The sequence below is a fragment of the Marmota flaviventris genome, chromosome 13 (assembly GCF_047511675.1).
Source record: "Marmota flaviventris isolate mMarFla1 chromosome 13, mMarFla1.hap1, whole genome shotgun sequence".
Classification (NCBI taxonomy): Eukaryota; Metazoa; Chordata; class Mammalia; order Rodentia; family Sciuridae; genus Marmota; species Marmota flaviventris.
In genome coordinates, this window is record NC_092510.1 from 1,432,567 (window position 1) to 1,452,412 (window position 19,846).

Consider the following 19,846-nt stretch of genomic DNA (forward strand, 5'->3'; position numbering starts at 1 on the left):
GTATTAAGTGTACATAATCTTGGTTAGCTAGCACTTGGGGTTAAAGAAACACTGGGTTAGAAGGTAGTCATGGTATCAGAATCTACGTAATTTTGGGGTATTATATGTGCAGCTGTTAAGAGGGGTGGCCAGTTTTTTTTTTCTTTTTTCCTTTTCACTGTGTGTATGTCTCTCTCTTCTGTTTGCTTCTTTAAAGGTTTCCTCACAAGAAGGTTTGAAACAGATCATGCTGGCCCTCACAACAAAAGGTAAATTTTGATGGTTAATCTGAATAAACTGGGACATCACTAAAGAAGAAAACAGAGAACAACAAGGAATTTGAAAATGTGATAAATATAGAGCAGTGTGTGTTCAATGATTACAATCAAAATAAATAAACCTAAGCTTCTGAAAATTTCTTCTGCTGCATAACTACTCTCTCAGCATTTTTTAGTTTGGTTTTCTCCTTGACAATTGAATGATTCAACTGTGTCCCCTGCTATGTGTAGTCTACAATAGTTTACATCAGTAAATTATACTAGGTACTACTTATCTAAAGTGAAGAATGTGTAACACACAAAGAAAGAGACAGATTAAGGAGTAAAATTATATATATATATATATATATATATATATATATATATATATATATATATATATATATGAGAGAGAGAAATATCTGTACTAAAAATGCCCTTTTTCTTTGAAACACAAATCTGAAACTCATTTTTATAGAGAAGTACCCATAAGATACTCTGCAACAGAAGTAAATTAAATAATAATTAGTAATTAATAATTTTAAAGGGAAATTAAACTTACCCAGGAAGGTCAAGTTTCTATAGTTCTCTAGCATTACATCTCTATATAAATTTTTCTGAGCAGGCTGAAGGCATTCCCACTCCTCTTCAGTAAAATCAATGGCTATATCCATAAATGTTAATAGTTCCTAAAATAAGAATAGATAAATAAATAACACACTGACCACATGAACATTTGCACAATCTGTAATGTAATTAAAGTTGAAATGAGAGTTGGAAGACTGACATGTAGGAAGTGTTTTGGAACACAATGATACTATTATCTACTTCTGCAGAAAAAGTGACTTGAGTTCAAATAAGTATACATACTCCACATTTATGAAACATAATATAAAACTCAGGCATTATCACAAAAATATATATTTTGTAATTTTTATATCTTGATCTAAATTATACATATTTTTAGATGAGAAAATCATCATAATAAAGAAAGGGAATCCTCAAATTTTAATTGTACAACCACTAATCAGAGATTTACTAATGTGTAGAATCTTATTTGTTATTTCTCTCATAGAGCTGGCTATTCTGAATGTGTAGTGAGATCTCTAGTAATTCTAATATCAATGGTATAAGAGAAATTTTGAAATATAACAAGGTAGACAGACCACTTAATGGAAATATTTAGTAGTTTATTTAAGTTCAAACATTTTATGGTTTTTATGTATGTTATTAATATAAAAATAGCAACAACAATCCTGTTTGAATTTTTCTTTTTATAAATTTAACATACAAAATTATATATATATATATATATATATATATATATATATATATATATATATACAAACTTTGATCGATGTTTATATTGTATGATATTTATAATAGAATATACATATAGCTCTTCAAACAAATATAATGTTTTATTTTATTTTATTGGTTCTTTCTAGTTCTACCTGAGAGTAAAAATCGATTTTTATGGTATTATGCAAGCATGGGATATATTTTATCCTAATTAAAATCCTGTTCTTGTTGGTGGCTACGATATTAGGATTCACTTACAGATTTATATCTTTCATATTTCTATCTTTGTTCCTTTTATTTATTTATTCATTCATTTATTTATTTTTTGTTTAACATTGTGCAATCTACTGATCTTCTTTTCTTACCGTTCCCTATTTTATGAGCTTTAGATTTCACATATCAGCAATAACTTTCAACTTTTGGTTTTAAAAAAATGGTTTGTTTTACTTAGCATAAAATCCCAGATTCATCAATTTCCTGGCAAATGTCATAAAGTCATTCTTTATGGCCAATTCATAGTTTATTGTGTATATAAGCAACAGTTTTTTATCCTGTCATCATTGAATGGATCCATTCATCATTGAATGGTTGGTTTTATAGCTTAGCTATTGTGAATTGTGCTGCTATAAACATTAATGTGGCTGTGTCAATGTAGTATGCTGATTTTATGTTTTTTGGGCATATACAGTGCAGTCAAAAAACTGGGTAATATTGTGGTTCCATTTCTTTAACAATATCCATATAGATTATTATGTTTCACTTAGACCTCCATACAGCTGGAAAAAATTGGAATTCATCTATAACTGAGGTGAAAATAAAATATTCAAAAAAATTTAGTAAGCCATAAAATGACTAGAATTTATTATCAAATCATCCATCCCAATAAAAAGCAAAATTAGAAGCTATTAAAGATAAACATAACACAGAGTTACCAGTATCAATGTTCGTGCTTTTAAAAAGCAAATGAGCCCATTCAAGTGATGGACAACCCTAGTTCCAGTGACTGAGGAGGATAAGAAAAAAGGATCATAAATTCTAAGACAATATTATATATAATATTGTCTTATATATATTGTGTTGAGCAACTTAGTGAGGCACTTAGCAACTCAGCAATACTCTGTCTCTAAATAAAATATAAAAAAGGACTGAGGATGTGGCTTTATTGTTAAGCACCGATGGGTTCAATCTTCCGTACAAATAAAAAAAGCAGATACAATTTAAAAAGCGCTAGCAAATTTGAAAATTCAACAAACAAAAATTATATCAATTATACAGTATATAATTGCAAATATAGGCATATATAATGATTTCTCACTTTATGGAAATACACTCTGGAAAATTTATCCTAAGAATCTTCTGCAATTTTCCAATTCTCTGAGTGCAATGACAGAATCTAGATGGTATAGACTAGTACATGGCTAAGATATTTGCTAGATCCATGGTTGTACATAAAGTCTACTGTTGACCAAAATACCATGATGCCACATGATTGATGTTATGAAGTAAAATCAATCAGGGTAATCCTCATAATAAAATAAATGGTGGAACTACAGAAAACACCAACAACAAAACTCTTAAAACATGCTAGGATATTGGGAAAAGAGTGTGATAATAAAATCGTATTTTATCCCTTCACTCATAAAACATAAAAACATATTTTGACATATTAAATTCTGAATATAATTTATTAATAAATAATACTGAAATAAATAAGAAAGTACAAAGCTCAAACGTTTACATACAAAAGATAGGGTTCATATGGTGGTGCACACCTGAAATATCTACTATTCTGGAGTACAAGGCATGAAGTTCAAAATTTAAGGCCAACTGAAGAAATTGAGCAAACCCCATCTGGAAATAAATTTTAAAACAGAGCTGAGAATATGCTCACCATTAAGACTCTTTGGTTGAATCCCTAATATCACAAAAGAAAAAAAAAAAAAGGTTTTTTTTTGTTTTCATAATTATACAATATAATAGACAAACTTATGAATTACAAAATATTAATACAAAAGAATCTATTCATCAAATGATTACATTAAAAGCTGCAAAACTGACAAGGTAAAAAAAAAACAAAACCCTAATTTCCTCACATGTAATCAAATGCTTATAAGAAGAAGAAATACAACAGATTGCAAAAGAAAAACAAACAAAAAAAATTATTAAAGAGTCACTTTAAAAAGGATATATCTAAGTGTTAAATAATCGTAAAAACTCAAAGTCTTTAGAAATTAGGTAACATTGAATAAAATCACATCACATAGATGAATTAAATAGTATTGATGAATATGTGGAATAAATGCATTCACAAAAAAGGAAAATAATAATTTAAGCTTTTATTATCAATTTGTAGAAATGAAATGGGCTAAGGAACTGAAGAGACACACTTCTTAGAAGATAAAAAATCAATCAATCAATAAAAAATGTTTAGCATCTCCAGCAATTAAAGAATTGCAAATCAAAACTACTCCAAAATTTAATCTTACTCCAATCAGAATGGCAGTTATTAAAAATACAAGCAAAAATATATGTTGGTGAGGATGTGATGAAAAAGGACCACTGTTACACTGTTGGCAGGACTCTAAATTGGTGACACCAATCTGGAAAAGAATATGGAGATTCCTTAGAAAACTTGGAAAGAAACCAAAATTTACCCAGCTATCCCACTCCTCAGTTTAGACCAACAAGAGCTAAAAACAGCATAATACCGAGGCAAATCCACATCGATGTTCATAGAAAAAAACAACTCACAATAGATAAACTATAGAACCAATCTATATGCTCTTCAATAGATGAATGGATAAAGAAAATATGGTCTATTTACACAGTGGAATATTACTGAGCATTAAAAGAGAATAAAATTATGGAATTGGGAAGTAAATGGATGGAGTTGGAGAATACCATGTTAAGGCAATTAAACCAATCCTCCTAAACCAAAGACCTAATGTTTTCTCTGCTAAGTGGATGGTGATCCACAACGAGGGAACTGGGAGGTAGCATGGAAGAAATGAAGAAACTTTGAATAAGACAAAGGGGAGGGAGGTGATGGGAAATGGTTTAGAGGTAGGTAAGATGGTGGAATGAGATGAAAATCTTATTGTACACAAAGTAGAGTTACATGGGTTTTGTAACTATACTTTCTGTACAACAAGAGAAATAAAATTTTGTGCTCCATTTGTGTACTATGAAGTGAAATTCATTCTGCTCTATTAGCAAGTTAGAACAAATTAATAAGTTAATTTATTTTAAAAAATTCAGGAAAGAGACTTGCCTTTCCCTAGATCTATATATAAACATATATGTGCAGATATAAATATGCATGTATTCTATATATCATGCACATATTTAATTTATATAATTTATGAAAATTTTTTTTATATTTCTATCGATTTTTTTAAAGAAATGACAACAGAAGCATTACAATTCTTATTTCATGTATAGAACACAATTTTTCATATCTCTGGTTGTATATAAATTATGGTGATACAAATTTGTGTCTTCATACATGTATTTTTGATGATGGTCTCTATCACATTCTACCATTCTTGCTAATCCCCTGCTCCCTTTCTTTTCCTCCCACCCCTCTTCTTTATTGAGAATCCATCTATTTCTCTCATGCTCCCCTCCCTACCCCATTATGAGTCAGCCTCCTTATATTTGGCATTTTTTTTTGAATTGGCTAACATCACTTATCATTATTTTCTCCAATGCTATCAATTTACCTGCAAATGCCAAATATGCTTATATACCTAGAAGACTCAAAAAGCTCCACCAGAAAAATTCTAGAACTAGTAAGTAAATTTAGTAAAGTAGCAGGATATAAAATCAACACCCATAAATCAAAGGCATTTCTGTATATCAGTGAAAAATCTTCCGAGAAAGAAATGAAGAAAACTACCCCATTTGCAATAACTTCAAAAAAAAGATACTTGGGAATCAACTTAATGAAAGAGGTGAAGGGTCTATACAAGGAAAACTACAGAACCCTAAAGAAAAAAATCAAAAAAGACCTTAGAAGATGGAAAGATCTACTTTGCTCATGAATAGGCACAATTAATATTATCAAAATGACAATGCTACCAAAGCATTATACAGATTTACTGCAATTCTAATCAAAATCCTAATGGCATTTCTCATAGAAATAGAAAAAGCAACCATGAAATTTATATGGAAAAATAAGAGAACAAGAATAGCTAAAGCAATCCTTAGCAGAAAGAGTGAAGCAGGTGGCATCACTATACTGGACCTTAAACCATACTACAGAGCAATGGTAACAAAAACAGCATTGCATTTGCAAAAAAAAAAAAAAAAAAAAAAAAAAAAAAACAGACTGCAGACGAATGGTACAGAATAGAGGTCACAGAGACTAACCCACAAAATTATAATTATTATATATTAGACAAAGGTGTCAAAACATGCACTGGAGAAAAGATAGCCTCTTCAACAAACCACTATCTCTCACCATGCACAAAACTCAACTCCAAGTGTTTCAAGAACCTAGAAATTAAATCAGATACTCTGTGTCTAATGGAATAAAATACAGGCTCTAATCTTCATCATGTGGAATTAGGCCCCAATTTCTTTAATAAGACTCTAATAGCACAAGATTTAAAACAAATAATCAATAAATGGGATAGAATCAAACTAAAAAGTTTATTCTAAGCAAAAGAAACAATCTGTGAGGTGAAGACACAGCCTACATTTTAGGAGGAATATTTTAACCCTCACATATCAGATAGAGCACTAATCTCTAGGGTACATAAAGAACTTAAAAAAAACTAAGCAAATAATAATAATAGTGATGATGATGATGATGATAATATTAATAATAATAATAATAATAATAATAATAATAATAATAACCCAATCAAGAAATGGGCCAAGGATCTGAACAGAGAGTTCTTAGAAGAGAATATACAATCAATCAACATTTTTTTATATACCTGATTGGTTATGGTCCTCCCTTTTCAGGACCAAGAACAGTTCTGCTTCAGTTTCTAAGGAAGGGAAACACGAGCAAGAAGTATTCTCAACTCTCCTTTATAAATTATCAAATGCAATTATCTATGTCATTTTCTAAACATAGCTGGACATGGGAAATATAGGTTTGGAGCAGAGAACATTTTTATTAGAAACACAGTGAAAAGAAAGAAAGATAAAAAAAAAAAATGGGTATCTGGATACTAAATGGCAATTCAGCAGCCCACAGAAAACTACCCAGAGACAGAACTGTATGAAATTTCTTCAAAGACCATCAATGTATTGTTAGCTCCTGACACAGGGATGGCAGTCTGGGGAAATATTATTTTCTCTCCATTTTGAAGAGAGTGCATTGAGAATATATTTCAGGGGCAACATAAATATTTTTTTTTCTTTCATGTTAAGAAACTCTTCAGAAACAAAGCTCACAAGACAGATTTCTTAGAAGGGTAAATGCCTGGAAATTACAAAAAAAAAAAAAAAAAAATCAGTGGCCCTGAGTGACTCAGTAAGGAAATAAATCTAAAAGGCTCATTAGAACCTGAAAAGCAAAAAAGTAACTATTTCTAAAAATAAATATGTTCATTAGTTGCTATCTCTACAACATGTCATTAAGTAAACAACAAATAATGTATGAATATTTCTAGATTTGGCCAAATTTTATTCTATATGATTTTATATTAAATCCCAAAATCCAGATAATAGAATTCACGATTCACTGCCAAAAATATTACAGAAAAAATATTTTTAAGGAGTGGATGTTTAGTAAATATGTCATTTAACAATTTTATTACCATATTATTTTAAAGAAATTTGTTCATTTTCCTGCAGCCATAGTGTAGAGAAATTTCTTATTTAGTTTTTCCTGTAGTAATTAACAAAGATAAGCCCTAGAATCCACTTTAAATAACCTAACCTTACAATCATACAAGAAACCTATAATAAATGATGAGTAAAGAAAAAAGTCAATTTTAAAAAATAATTTAAACCTTTTTTTTTAAAAAAAATCCATCTCTAGCTGCATTTTTGGATCCTTTTCTCATCTTTTAAGCCAAAAATATATAAAAGACAGAAGTTTGAACTTCAAATTTATACATGAGATATATTTATTAACTATAAAAATTCAAAGTCTTTAGAAATTTAAGAAATACAAAATAAAAACCCACCATGGGAAAAATTAAGTAATATTGATGAACATTTAAAACAAATTAATAATCATTAACTCAAAAGGAGTTTAAATTAGTATCTATTTGTGGAAACTATTTTGCTATTGAATATACATGATACTCCCCATCACAGAGACTTACTGAAATTAGAGCATATGTGATCATGATAACATATAAGTATGCAAACTCACCCAAACATTTGAAGCTCAAGGGCATGGCTCAATACAATATACATCTTGGAAGAGATAAATAATAATCTATAGGAAAAATGGTCACTAGGGCCAGTCACATTTCGTAATATATCCAGTTTTAAAAAGAGCATAAAACACTATGTATAAATTTTACATAGGTGCCTTATGCAAGTGGTATTTCACATGTGTACATTTTTAGAAACAAAATATGTAGAACTTACGAGAAAATAAAAGTCACAAACAGCACATGAAAGACTGAATTATACATCTCATGTAAATAATAAAACTCATCATTACAAAGGTGATAATTTTCCCCAAATTTAATTGACAACATATCTCACCAAATTTGCTATATATAAATATGAATACATCACAGCGAATTCTACTTTTATGTGTGTTCTATAAAGCAATAATTTAAAAAACTATAAATAAATATATGATAGAAGAAAGTAGGAGAATAGGGAAAGGGGAACTGCTGGATACTGAAGGGGAGCAAATTATATTTCACGTTTTATGGTTATGTCAAAATAAACCTATTAAATACAACAATAATGCAATAATAGAAAAAATTATCAAGCTTTACTTTAAATAAAGTAAGAAAGCAAAGCATAAATGTTTAAAATTCATCTACAAAGTTATATGTAACTTTAGCCAAAAACCTTTTCAATTATAAGAGCAAAAAAAGAACTTATCATGGCCTACTATTCATATATATTGTGAAAATATAATATTACACTAATAAAGAATCACAATATAAATAAGATCCCCATATGAATACATATGTATGTAAAAACAGTATGCTTTATTGCAATAGCAAATTCTAGATAAATCAAACCATAACAAAAATAATCTCAGCAACTTAGCTAGGGCCTTTCTCAAATTTAAACCTGTTAGAGCTGTTTACTGGTGAAGAGTCCTTGCTTCCCCAATGCTGAAGTATAACACCAGAGAAGTGCGCCAAGGCAAGTTTAGAGTGGAAAGTAGAAGCTTTATTAAAGGACAGTAGAAAAGACTTCTCCCCAGAAGAAAAAGGGGACCAAAGAGGTAGAATCCATGATAGGGATTTTTTTTTAACTAAGGTCTTTTTAGATTTTTTTATAACTAAGGTCTCCCTTCAGCTATCCCGCATTCCTGTCACATTTCTGTCCTTTGTTCTGTTACCTTGCAGTGTTGGAGTGTAGGTTTGAAAACCCAAAGTGCAGAGGACAGGTGGGCTCAAGGAGTAATCTGGGCAGGAAGGGCTTTTGGATTAGCATCTTCATGTTTGCTGTGAGCTGCTTCATTAAAATTTCCTTTGGATGGGCTCAGGGCCTTGGGGACATTTTCAATTCCCCTTATCCTGGACTCCATTCTCAATATGGTGTTGATTCTTGATTTTACTGGATATTAGTCCAAATTTACCTAACTACACTAACTACCTATCTGTAAATCTGGCTTCACTACCAAGGATATGGCTAAGTAGTACAGTATCCCTGAGTTCACCTAACTTTAACAAAATAATAATAATGAAGAAAGTAAAAATAAAAGAATGTCAAAATGAAAATTAGCTAGCTCAAAAGGAAATTAGGTACGCCAAAATGACAGCTCCTCTTCTGCAGGAAAATGGACTTTGGAGATTTGATTTTGATAATTATTCCACCTATCAATATCCAGCATCTGGAAAGATACTGGGCTGCAGGAACACACCTGCCACATAGTATTTTATGCAGATTCTGAGGATGCCCTTTGAGCATAAGGAAAGCAGCAAAGAGTCTCTGCCACTGACATATTCCCCACCTGGTTGGCCAGTAAGACTGAGGACATAGTGGCCAAGTGGAGGAGTTAAGTCTGCAGAATCAAGAGATTGCCCAGAGTCCCAATCTGCTAGCTCCTGTTTTCAACACAGCCAGTCTTGTGGTTCCAATAGTCTTCTTCCCCCAGCCTCCCTTGCTAGGCCAATGCACACTTACCATTTCCTGGTTCTCAGGAGTAGGACCACTTGGGATCCTCAGTTCCTGCACAGCAGAACAACCTGTGACTCTGAAGTATGAGACTACAGAGGGTAAAAATGGAGGACTCAGGAGATAAGATGTGAAAGCCTACCCTTCTCCTCCCTGATGACATGCATGATTGGACAGTTCCCACAAAATGCTCTTGATTGGAAGGGGCTTCAGATCATGAACATTGAATCTGAGAGAAGTGAGCCCTTTTTTTGAGTGACAGGGAATATTATCCAATCCAGGCATGAATAAGGGCTAGAATTTCAGGTCATTGAGTCCTGTTTTTTTTTTTTTTTTTTTTTTTTTTTACTCTGAGAAATGTACCCCAGAGTCTCAGGCTGCTGTTATTTTAAGGCAAGGTTGTTTTCCCATAAGTGGGAACTAACCCAACCAACAAAACATTTTCATTTAAACTTACATATAAAGTCATTTCAGTTTATGGATTACATATGCTTGTATATTATTCAGGAATTAATATAAAATAATGACAATAATTATCAAATTTTATTTATTTATTTTTTGATCTCTGTTCTTTTTAGGTGACAGATTGAACTTTGAACTGGGAAGAAAACCCCTAAAGTAAAAATGCCCAATAAAAACAACACATAAGGGGCTGGGATTGTGGCTCAGCAGTAGAGTGCTCACCACTCTTGTGCAAAATCCTGGTTTCAATCCTCAGTACTACATAAAAATAAATAAGTGAAATAAAGGTATTGTGTCCAGCTACAGCAAAAAAAAAATACATGAAAAAACGTAAGGTAAAAGGTGAGAAACCAGCCTCTACCTCAGAGCAAAGACTGTCCAAGGAAGGGGGCATGACTCTTGTCCTTGGAAAGACACAAAGAGCACTCCTAGGCTCATACCCACCCTGCTGAGTTGTTTATCTACAAATAACAGGAGAGATCTGCTGTGCCTGGTGTCCCTAACTCAGTCCGGCTAGGTGGGGATCCATAGCAACCCCTTAGCAGCCACCAATCAGCATGAGACAGGGAAAATTCCTGGGATTCCAAATGACCCTTCCAGTAGTTTATGGTGGTTGATAACATTTTGGGAAACCATATAGTTCAGCATATACTCCCCTCATGTCCTAAGCCAATCTGTTCAAATGAATCCCCATCTTCTACTAACCAATCATGCTTACCCAACTTGTTCCCACCAGTGAATGTGCTAATCTTGTTTAGAGTTGTTTATAATTTTCCAAAGGAGTTTGATGATTTTATAAGAGATGCTATGATGTATGTGGGGTACCTGCCTTCCCCAAAGAGTTATAAAACTGCTGAAAACCCCAGGATCAGGGCCTCTAAGCCTCCAGTTGCTGTGTGTGGGGGGGACTGAGCTAGCTTGCAATAAACACCTCTTTGGTGCTTACATGGATCTTGGTCTCTGGTGGTCCTTTGGGGGTCCCACATTTGAGCATAATAGTCTTTCCTGAAACCCATGAGAAAAGAAGATAGAACTCCAGTTCTCTAGGACTGTAGTTTTATAGCACAAAAAGTTACAAAAGTGGGGTGTCTTGAGAACTTACACGAATAACAGGATTTTCACAAGCACGTAGTAGGTTAATGGTGTAAATGGTTTAGCACTTAGGGAGTAAATTTAGATCACAACATCAGAATTGATGAGGCCCCAATAAAGTTTCAGAGTGAGTTGTTATTTGGTCAGGGAAAGCCAGAATTCATGAGTCATCACTAAAGTTTCAGGGAGGGTTGTTATCTCATCAGGGAAAACCAGACATGGGTGAGTTCAAGGCACTGACAGGCATTTCAAGCAAGTTTACAAATCACAGTAATTTATAATGAAGCAGAAATTAACTTTTCATGCCTTTGTGATGAGATGGCTCCCAATCTAAAAAAGGAAATTAGGCTGGATTTTTCATTTGCTATAGCCATAGCTTTTAAAATATATGTTTCCTAATTTAACAAGTATGAGAATTAAATTATTAATATTAATTACTACTATTTTTTAAAAGACTGAATAAAATAGGAAATTAGATATTTGTTATTAAATGCATAAAAATTTTGATTAACATATTGATAATATAAACATGGAACATTTTGACAATGATAAAAACACATTTAATATAAGGGATTCAATATTATAAGTCCCTCATGTTCAGTGGGTCAGTCCTTCAATGATTTTTTTCATTTTTTTTAGTCATTTTGAATTACACTTCTGCAAATGTTTTTTTAAGTACACAAATTTAAGATTTTGTATTTTGTAAAGTAGAAAAATGTCAGATTTCAGGATTTTAAAACTTATAAGCCATGTGGGGCATCTTAGCACTTTTTTTTTCATATTTGCACACAGTCCAATTCTAGAGAAGAATGAGTTGGAGATATAGTCTACTGTTCTGAGCAAAAGAAAAATTACCTTAGGATATTTCTAAAGCTTTTAAATTTTCTAACTTTTCAGAATTTTTGATGATTTGAAAAAAAAAATATTTATTTTAAGAAATGAATTGTTTGAAATCAATTATTTATCTTTCTTGGTTTAGCACTTAGGGAGTAAATTTAGATCATTTAATTTAGTGCATTATTTTTCACTTTAATTGATTTTTTTTAGAAGAACTAACAGAACAGAATTACAAAAGTGTTCCATGTAAATTTAAAGGTATGTTTCTAATAATCAAGATAGAAAGCAGAAACAAAACATCATCGAGTTTGGTTGTTCTGCCTCAAACTAGAGAGTTACTTATTTATTTATGCTATTATTCACTAGGTTCCTGAGGTTGCAGAAATTACCAACCAACACAGAGAAGTCTTTTTAGTTTGTTTCACACAACCAATTCAAGCTAAAATACACTAGTATCGCTGTAGTTTCAGACCAAAGTGTGTTAGTAAATAATAAAAATATGTATACATAAATATATAAATAAATATAAAATAAAATATAATATTAGATAGATTTTTTTCCTGGATAATTATTTTGTACATATTCCCCAGTTCTGGGAACAAAGTGTCACAAATAAGACATAAATCCTACATTGCTACATAGAGTAATTATGGCACATACTAAGAGCTTGGTATAAAACTTGGCATAGAGACACAAATAACTAGAGAGCACCATAGAGAATTATACATAAGTGCTAAGCAGCAAATTCATAGTCTTTAAGTACATGAAGAGACAAGTTTTCATAGCCAATTTTATAACTCAGTTTCTGCTAATATAGAGATAGAGATATTTAATAAGAAATGGTTTTATGCAGATTTTTGGTTTAAAAAGGGAAAGATCAAATAATGTAGGTGATTTAAACATGAGCAATAATATTTTTCTGCATTCAGTACCTTTTTCGCAGATATATGAATTATAATTAATTCCAACCAGTAAAACGCAGAAATAGTGTAAAAATTATTCACTAGGAGTAAAACTACTTAAAAAGAGAACCAAAACTTCCATTCCTGTCCAAATGTTTATTTCTGACAAAAAGACTGCTTCTCTTGAACCATTTCTGTAGATATGATTTTTTTTGTTCTAACTCCTAAACTCCCTTGATATTTGAGATATCTTTTAATTTTTAAGCTTATATCATTTTTATAATGAATCCTGTGCTTTCAATAAAGAATGACTATTTTTATGCACCTGGCTCATTTACAGGAGTTTTGTTGTGTTCTTTGGTTTTATTTATAGTGAAGTTAAAAAAAAGTTAATGTTAAACCAAAACACAAAGAAAAGACCACCAACTCAAATTTCAAATCAAATTAAATCAATATTGTATTGTGTACACAAAAGCTGGCCAGGACGGTCTCTTACAAGATTCCATGCTAGAGATCATCCCCCTGATCTTCAGGAAAAAGTTTTTACAGCACAAAAAGTTACAAAGGAGGTGGGTGTCTAAGGTACTTACAGCGAACAAGATTTTGACAATCATAGTACAAAGGCAAATAGCAGGTTAAGGATCCACATGGCTAACATTTCAAGGTAGAAAATAAATTCAGCTCCAGACATTAGAATTTATGAGCTGCCACTGAGGTTTAGAGAGAAATGTAATTTGGTCAGCCAGAGCCAGAATTTATGAGGCACCAGGAAGGTTTTAGAGAGGGTGGTTATCTGGTAAGGGATAGCCAGGCATAAGTGAATCCAAAACACAGGGAGAAATTGCAAGCAAGTTTAAAACATCAAAATATTGTCAGGCCAAAGAGAAATTTTAGTTTTCTTACACAAAACAGAAATAAGCTTTGTACCTCTAAAAGCTCTAAGAGAACATTTTATTTTTCTGTATTTTCTCATATCTAATGGCTTCTGGCATTCCTTTGTTTGTAACCATAAATGCTTCTCTTCTGTGTTTATGGGGCTTCCAAAACAAAAAATATATATATAGATAAGCCCTTCTCATAGGGAAGATGTTTCTAACATAGCAAGTAACTACCCTTTAACCCACAGGGTCTGAACACCATATTATAGGATATGAAAGACCCTCCAATATGCTTCTTCCAACCATTGTTTGCAAAGATTGACAAAAGTCAATTCATTGTACAGAATGAGTGAGGTGAGTCTCTGCTCTGCAGTCCAGAACAGGAGGTAAAAGAGCCCCCAAAGTGAGATTAAGACAGGGCTTTACATGACATAGCTGTCAAAATCCTAAAAACAAAAGAAAACATAAATTCAGAGAGAACCATAGCCACATAATCTCATTTTATAGAATCCAATTCATAAGAGGAACAGAGGACAGAGGCAAACCTAAAGGGATTTAACTATACTTTCTTTTTCTAAATTGCTATTAATATCTCCCACAATTATAGAGTTCTTGATCTCCTCAGTTACTATTTTATCATTACCTTCATCCTACAATGCATGAGGCACACTGAATTTACTCTCATACTCATGTACTGATCACTTATTTTTTTCTATAGAAATGCATATGTATCTGAATATATTTTGCCCACATTTCCAAGATTCTACCCTGAAAATTTCTGTGATATCACTTCCCTGAAATGCATTTTCATTATTTCATGTCAGTTCATCTAAGTATTCCATATCATGTGTTGGAAAAGATGAGACAACACTAAGGCCCTTCTTATTTGACTATTTATAAACTATAATTAAACGTCAACCTCAGTACCTCCAAAGAACTTAAGTCTCATTCACCTTTCTCATTCATAGTTTTTTTTTTTTTATTTTTTAAGTAGGAAGCAGAAATTTTATCTTGAAGAAGAGTAAGTGATTTAAAGCCATTCAGTGTACTTTAGAGGATCCCAAAAACCTATGGTTGTGGTTCTTAAACAACCTTACCACTGAAAGATCTGGATTACACTCCAGGTTGGACACTGATACTATGCTTCCATGTTAAATGGTTTCTAGGTTGTGATTATTGTCTTTCCCTTTCCCCTATAGTCTTGGAAATGTGTGGATTGTGTGAACTTTTAGAATCACTATTTTCAACACACTTAGAATGGACCCATTTGATAATAGAAGACATCGATATTCTGAAAAAAAAAAAAAAGACCCTTCACCAAGCCCTAAAGAAGTGATAAAATAATCTCTGGAAAAACTAACAGTTATCCATTATATTATTTTTTAAAAATAATAAGAATAAATTTAGTTAGTAATACATTACTGTACTAGGAAAAGTGATATAAATGCAATTTTAATTTTTAAAGTTGTTTCTGATTACTACAAAGAGAGTATAAAAAGCTTGGTACATGGGCTGGAGTTGTGTTTCAGTTGTTGACTACTTTGCTAGCATGTGCAAAGCACTGAGTTTGATTCTCAGCAATATACAAAGATTTTTTTTTTGTTTTACTTTTTAAATACATGACAGTGGAATGCATCGCAATTCTTATTACACATATAGAACAATTTTTCACACCTCTGTTTGTATATAAAATATGTTCACATCAATTCCTGTCTTCATATATGTACTTTATTTTTTTTTTAGAGAGAGAGAGAGATTGAGAGAGAATTTTAATATTTTTATTTTTTAGTGTTCGGCGGACACAACATCTTTGTTTGTTTGTGGTGCTGAGGATTGAACCCCAGCCGCACGCATGCCAGGCGAGCGCACTACCACTTGAGCCACATCCCCAGCCCCATATATGTACTTTAGATAATAATGTCTATCACATTCCACACTCCTACACTGGCTACTTCACAAAAACTTGCCTCAGGGATTTAATGAATTAATCAAATAGATTTTATTCAGCCTATGCAGTGCTCTTGGAATGGCTATTATAAAAATCTAAAATTGTCATCTATGGTGACATATGCCTGAAATTCTAGAAGCTGTGGAGAATGACACAGGAGAATTGTTAGTACAAAGACAGCCTCAATAACATAACAAGGCTACAATCAATTTAATGAGAGCCTGTCTCAAAATATAACATAAAAAAGAATGTGGATGTATCTCAGTGGTATGCACCTCTGGGTTCAATACTCAGCACCAAACCATACAAAACAAAGCAAATATGTCATAATTAATAGGGATTCCAGGGTACACAAATATGTAAAAATGTTGGTGACAATATAAATTTAATAAATATATTTTTATAAAACTCTTAAGGATCTTTAAAAGCCCAAAATAAAAATGCCACATAATCCACTAGTAATAATGTGGGGTAGCAGTGCAAAATCATACATGCCTGTACTCCCAGTGGCTTAGGAGAATAAGAGGTAGAAAACTAGGGGTTTATTCTCAAGTTAAAGACCAGCCTCAAGAACTTGGCAAGGTCCTAAGAAACTCAGTAAAACCCTCTCTCCAAAATAAATAAATAAATAAAAGTGTTGGAGACTGGGTATGTAGCACACTGGTAAAGTGTCCTGGGGTTAATCTCCAGTATTTAAATAAATAAAAAGATATAAATAATAATTCTTGGTAAAAAAAAAATGCCATACAATCCAGTAATAATAACTCTGGGTATATATGTAAAAAATTTGGAATCCTTTTGCTAAATATATTGCCACACATCTATTTTTATTGTACCTTTATTCACAGTATCTAATAAAAGGAAACAAATAAAGTACCTTTTAGATAGAAAGTATATCAGAAAATGTCTTCCAGCTGCAAAGCATCCAATTAGTCCATCCCTTCAGAAGCTACACACTTAAAATTCAAACTGGTCCCTAGAAGGCAAGACTCAGAGAGTGGTGTTTTCTAAATACTCCAAAAAATTTGGAATCTCTGTGAACCTTGTTTCAGATATTCTAAAACTCAGAACTAGGTAATATGGGAGGTCAGAATGAGAACACAAGACATAGTAAACTCTTTAATAGGGAATCTTAACTCAGACACTGACATAAACAAAAGCAGTGTTGGAGATAAAAAATAGATTCTGTTTCACTGATTTCTGGGTTATGTATTGAAATGAAATATATATTAGAAAAAAAGTTAAGGCTACTGGTTAAAATCTACGTAAAACAGATATTAAAAATGTACCAGGGGCTGGGTGTGTTGGTGCAAGCCTGTAATCCCAGTCGCTGAAGAGGCTGAGGAAGAATTATCGAAAGTTCAATGCCAGCCTTAGCAGAAGCAAGGTGCTAAGAAACTCGGTGAGATCCTGTCTCTAAATAAAGTTAAAAAAAAAAAAAATCCTGGGGATTTGTCTTAGTAGTAAAGTGTTCGTGAGTTCAGTCTCCAATATCCCCCATAAAAAATGTACCAGGGGGCTGGGGATGGGGCTCATTGTAGCTCACTTGTCTGGAACATGTGAGGCACTGGAATCAATTCTCAGCTCTACAGATAAGTAAATATAATATAAGGTCTATCAACAATATATATATATATATATATATATATATATATATATATATATATATATATATATATATATATATATATATATATTATAAGACATTGACATGGACTTTGATCTAATTTGTGTGTACTTTAGCCCTTAAGATTGAAGTTGGTTGGGGCTGGGGATGTGGCTCAAGCGATGGCACACTCGCTTGGCATGCGTGTGGCCCAGGATTGATCCTCAGCACCACATACAAAACAAAGATGTTGTGTCCTCCAAAAACTAAAAAATAAATATTAAAAACATTGTCTCTCTCTCCCTCTCTCTCTCACACACACTCTCTCTTTAAAAAAAAAAAAAAAAGATTGAAGTTGGCCCGGCATGTTGGTGCATGCCTGTAATATCAGCTGTTTACAAGACTGAGACATAAGGATCATGAATTCAAAACCACTCTCATCAATGGTAAGGCACTAAGCAACTCAGTGAAACTCTGTCTCTAAGTAAAATACAAAATAGGGGTAGGGATGTGGCTCAGTGGTAGAGTGCCCCTGACTTCAATCCCTGGTCTCCCCTCCAAAACAAAAATGGGGCTGAGTAAATAGCTCAGCTTCTAGAGTGCTAGCCTTCTAAGCATGAGGCCCTGGAGTTAATCCCCAGTACAGAAAGAGAAAAAGAGAGAGAGAGAGAGAGAGAGAGAGAGAGAGAGAGAGAGAGAGAGATTGAAATTACATGCAATTTAAATTCAAATTAGTCCCAATTTTATTTTTTCTTGTCACACCTAAATAAAAGAGTTTCCTGAAATGTTTGGAATGTTTCTGTGGGTTATTTTTTTTTTTTATTTTTTATTTATTTATTTTTATGTGGCGCTGAGGATCGAACCCAGGACCTTTCATGTGCTAGGTGAGTGCTCTATCACTGAGCCACAACCCCAGATTGTCTGACCATAAATAAATAAAGAAACAAATTAATTAATAAATAAACCCTCAATTGATGACCCATTACAATTTTTAAAACTCCTTAATTGGGACACATAAACCTCATTTAGGATTCATTCTTTTTAATGTCACGTAATTTTATTCTTCTTCTCATGTGAAAATCTCAGAATGATAAATTAAAATCTTTTAAAATGTCCTCCAGTTCTTGAAGAAAAACATTATAAATGATGCATACATTTGAAATAAAACATGGGAAAATAATGATTAATAATGCTGAAAGTGGAGTTTTGAGATGAACCAAAATTTCTCAGTTTGCAAATTGAATCTGGGTGCTTGTCTCATAATTTTTGAAGAAAAAAAAATCTATTTAAGCAAGAAGAAATAGAACACCCACCATGTGGTATGAGGAATGATCCCTGAAAAAAAAAAAAAACAACTCATTTTTGTGTGCCATCTTAGAAGTTTACTGATAGTTTTGGGCAGAACACAGAGCATAATGCATTTAGAATAGGCTTTGGAAAAGGCATCCTGACTACCATATGGTTTCACTTTCATTCTTTCTGTGACACATCCTTTTTTCTTCAAATTCAATCAGGAATCACCCTTGGGACAAAGGACTTTGTTGAAGGTGTTCTCACAAGTGGGCTACAAGGTCTTTTACATTTGAAATAGACCTTAATGGTGCTCATTAACATCTTTCAATTAGCCACCAAGTGTGTTTGAGTGAGGCCCATTCTCAGCACTACATGGTCATTATACTATCTATTCTATTTTATACTTATTATTTGTGAACAGAGAACCCTAGTTTTGGATATGTGAACAGAGAGCTAGAAAACTAGGGGTTTATTCTGAGACCTATGGAGAGCTAAACTGAAGTTCTGGATTTCAGATTTTTGTTCTGGATTTGAGATACTGCTTCCCCTACATTAAAAAATCTCAGGACTCATGAAGAGAATGAGTTAAAAGCCAGCATCATCAAATTTGTGAGGCCCTAAGAAATTCAAAGGGAACCTGTCTCTAAATAAAAATATTTAAAAAAAAGGGGTGGGAATGTGAATCACTGGATGAACACCTCTGGGTTGAATTTCTGGTACTAAAAGGAAAACAGTACACACATAGATAGATAGATAGATAGATAGATAGATAGATAGATAGATAGATAGATAGATAAATACAAACAAACCCTCATGAGTAACAAGCTCTAAAATTAACAGCCTCTCTCATACATGAATACAATAAATGGATTTGTAGTTCTCTCCTGGTAATTATCTCAGTCTTCACTATGAAATCTGGAGACATGTTGGACTCATGGCACATGGAAGCCCACAAAGGGCTTTAGAAAGAAGCTGAAAACACCATACAATTATGGAACAAAATGCCCAGGTTT

At 32.5% G+C, this 19,846-nt stretch overlaps 1 long non-coding RNA gene across 1 annotated transcript in view; it reads right to left on the reverse strand.

Annotated features, from left to right (window-relative positions):
• Positions 1-804: 804 nt before the first annotated feature.
• Positions 805-19,846, reverse strand: part of LOC139701498 (uncharacterized) — a 66,041-nt gene continuing 46,999 nt past the window's right edge. Inside the window, exon 3 of the long non-coding RNA XR_011704031.1 lies at positions 805-925. This is a non-coding gene — a long non-coding RNA (uncharacterized lncRNA). The remainder of the gene's footprint in view (positions 926-19,846) is intronic.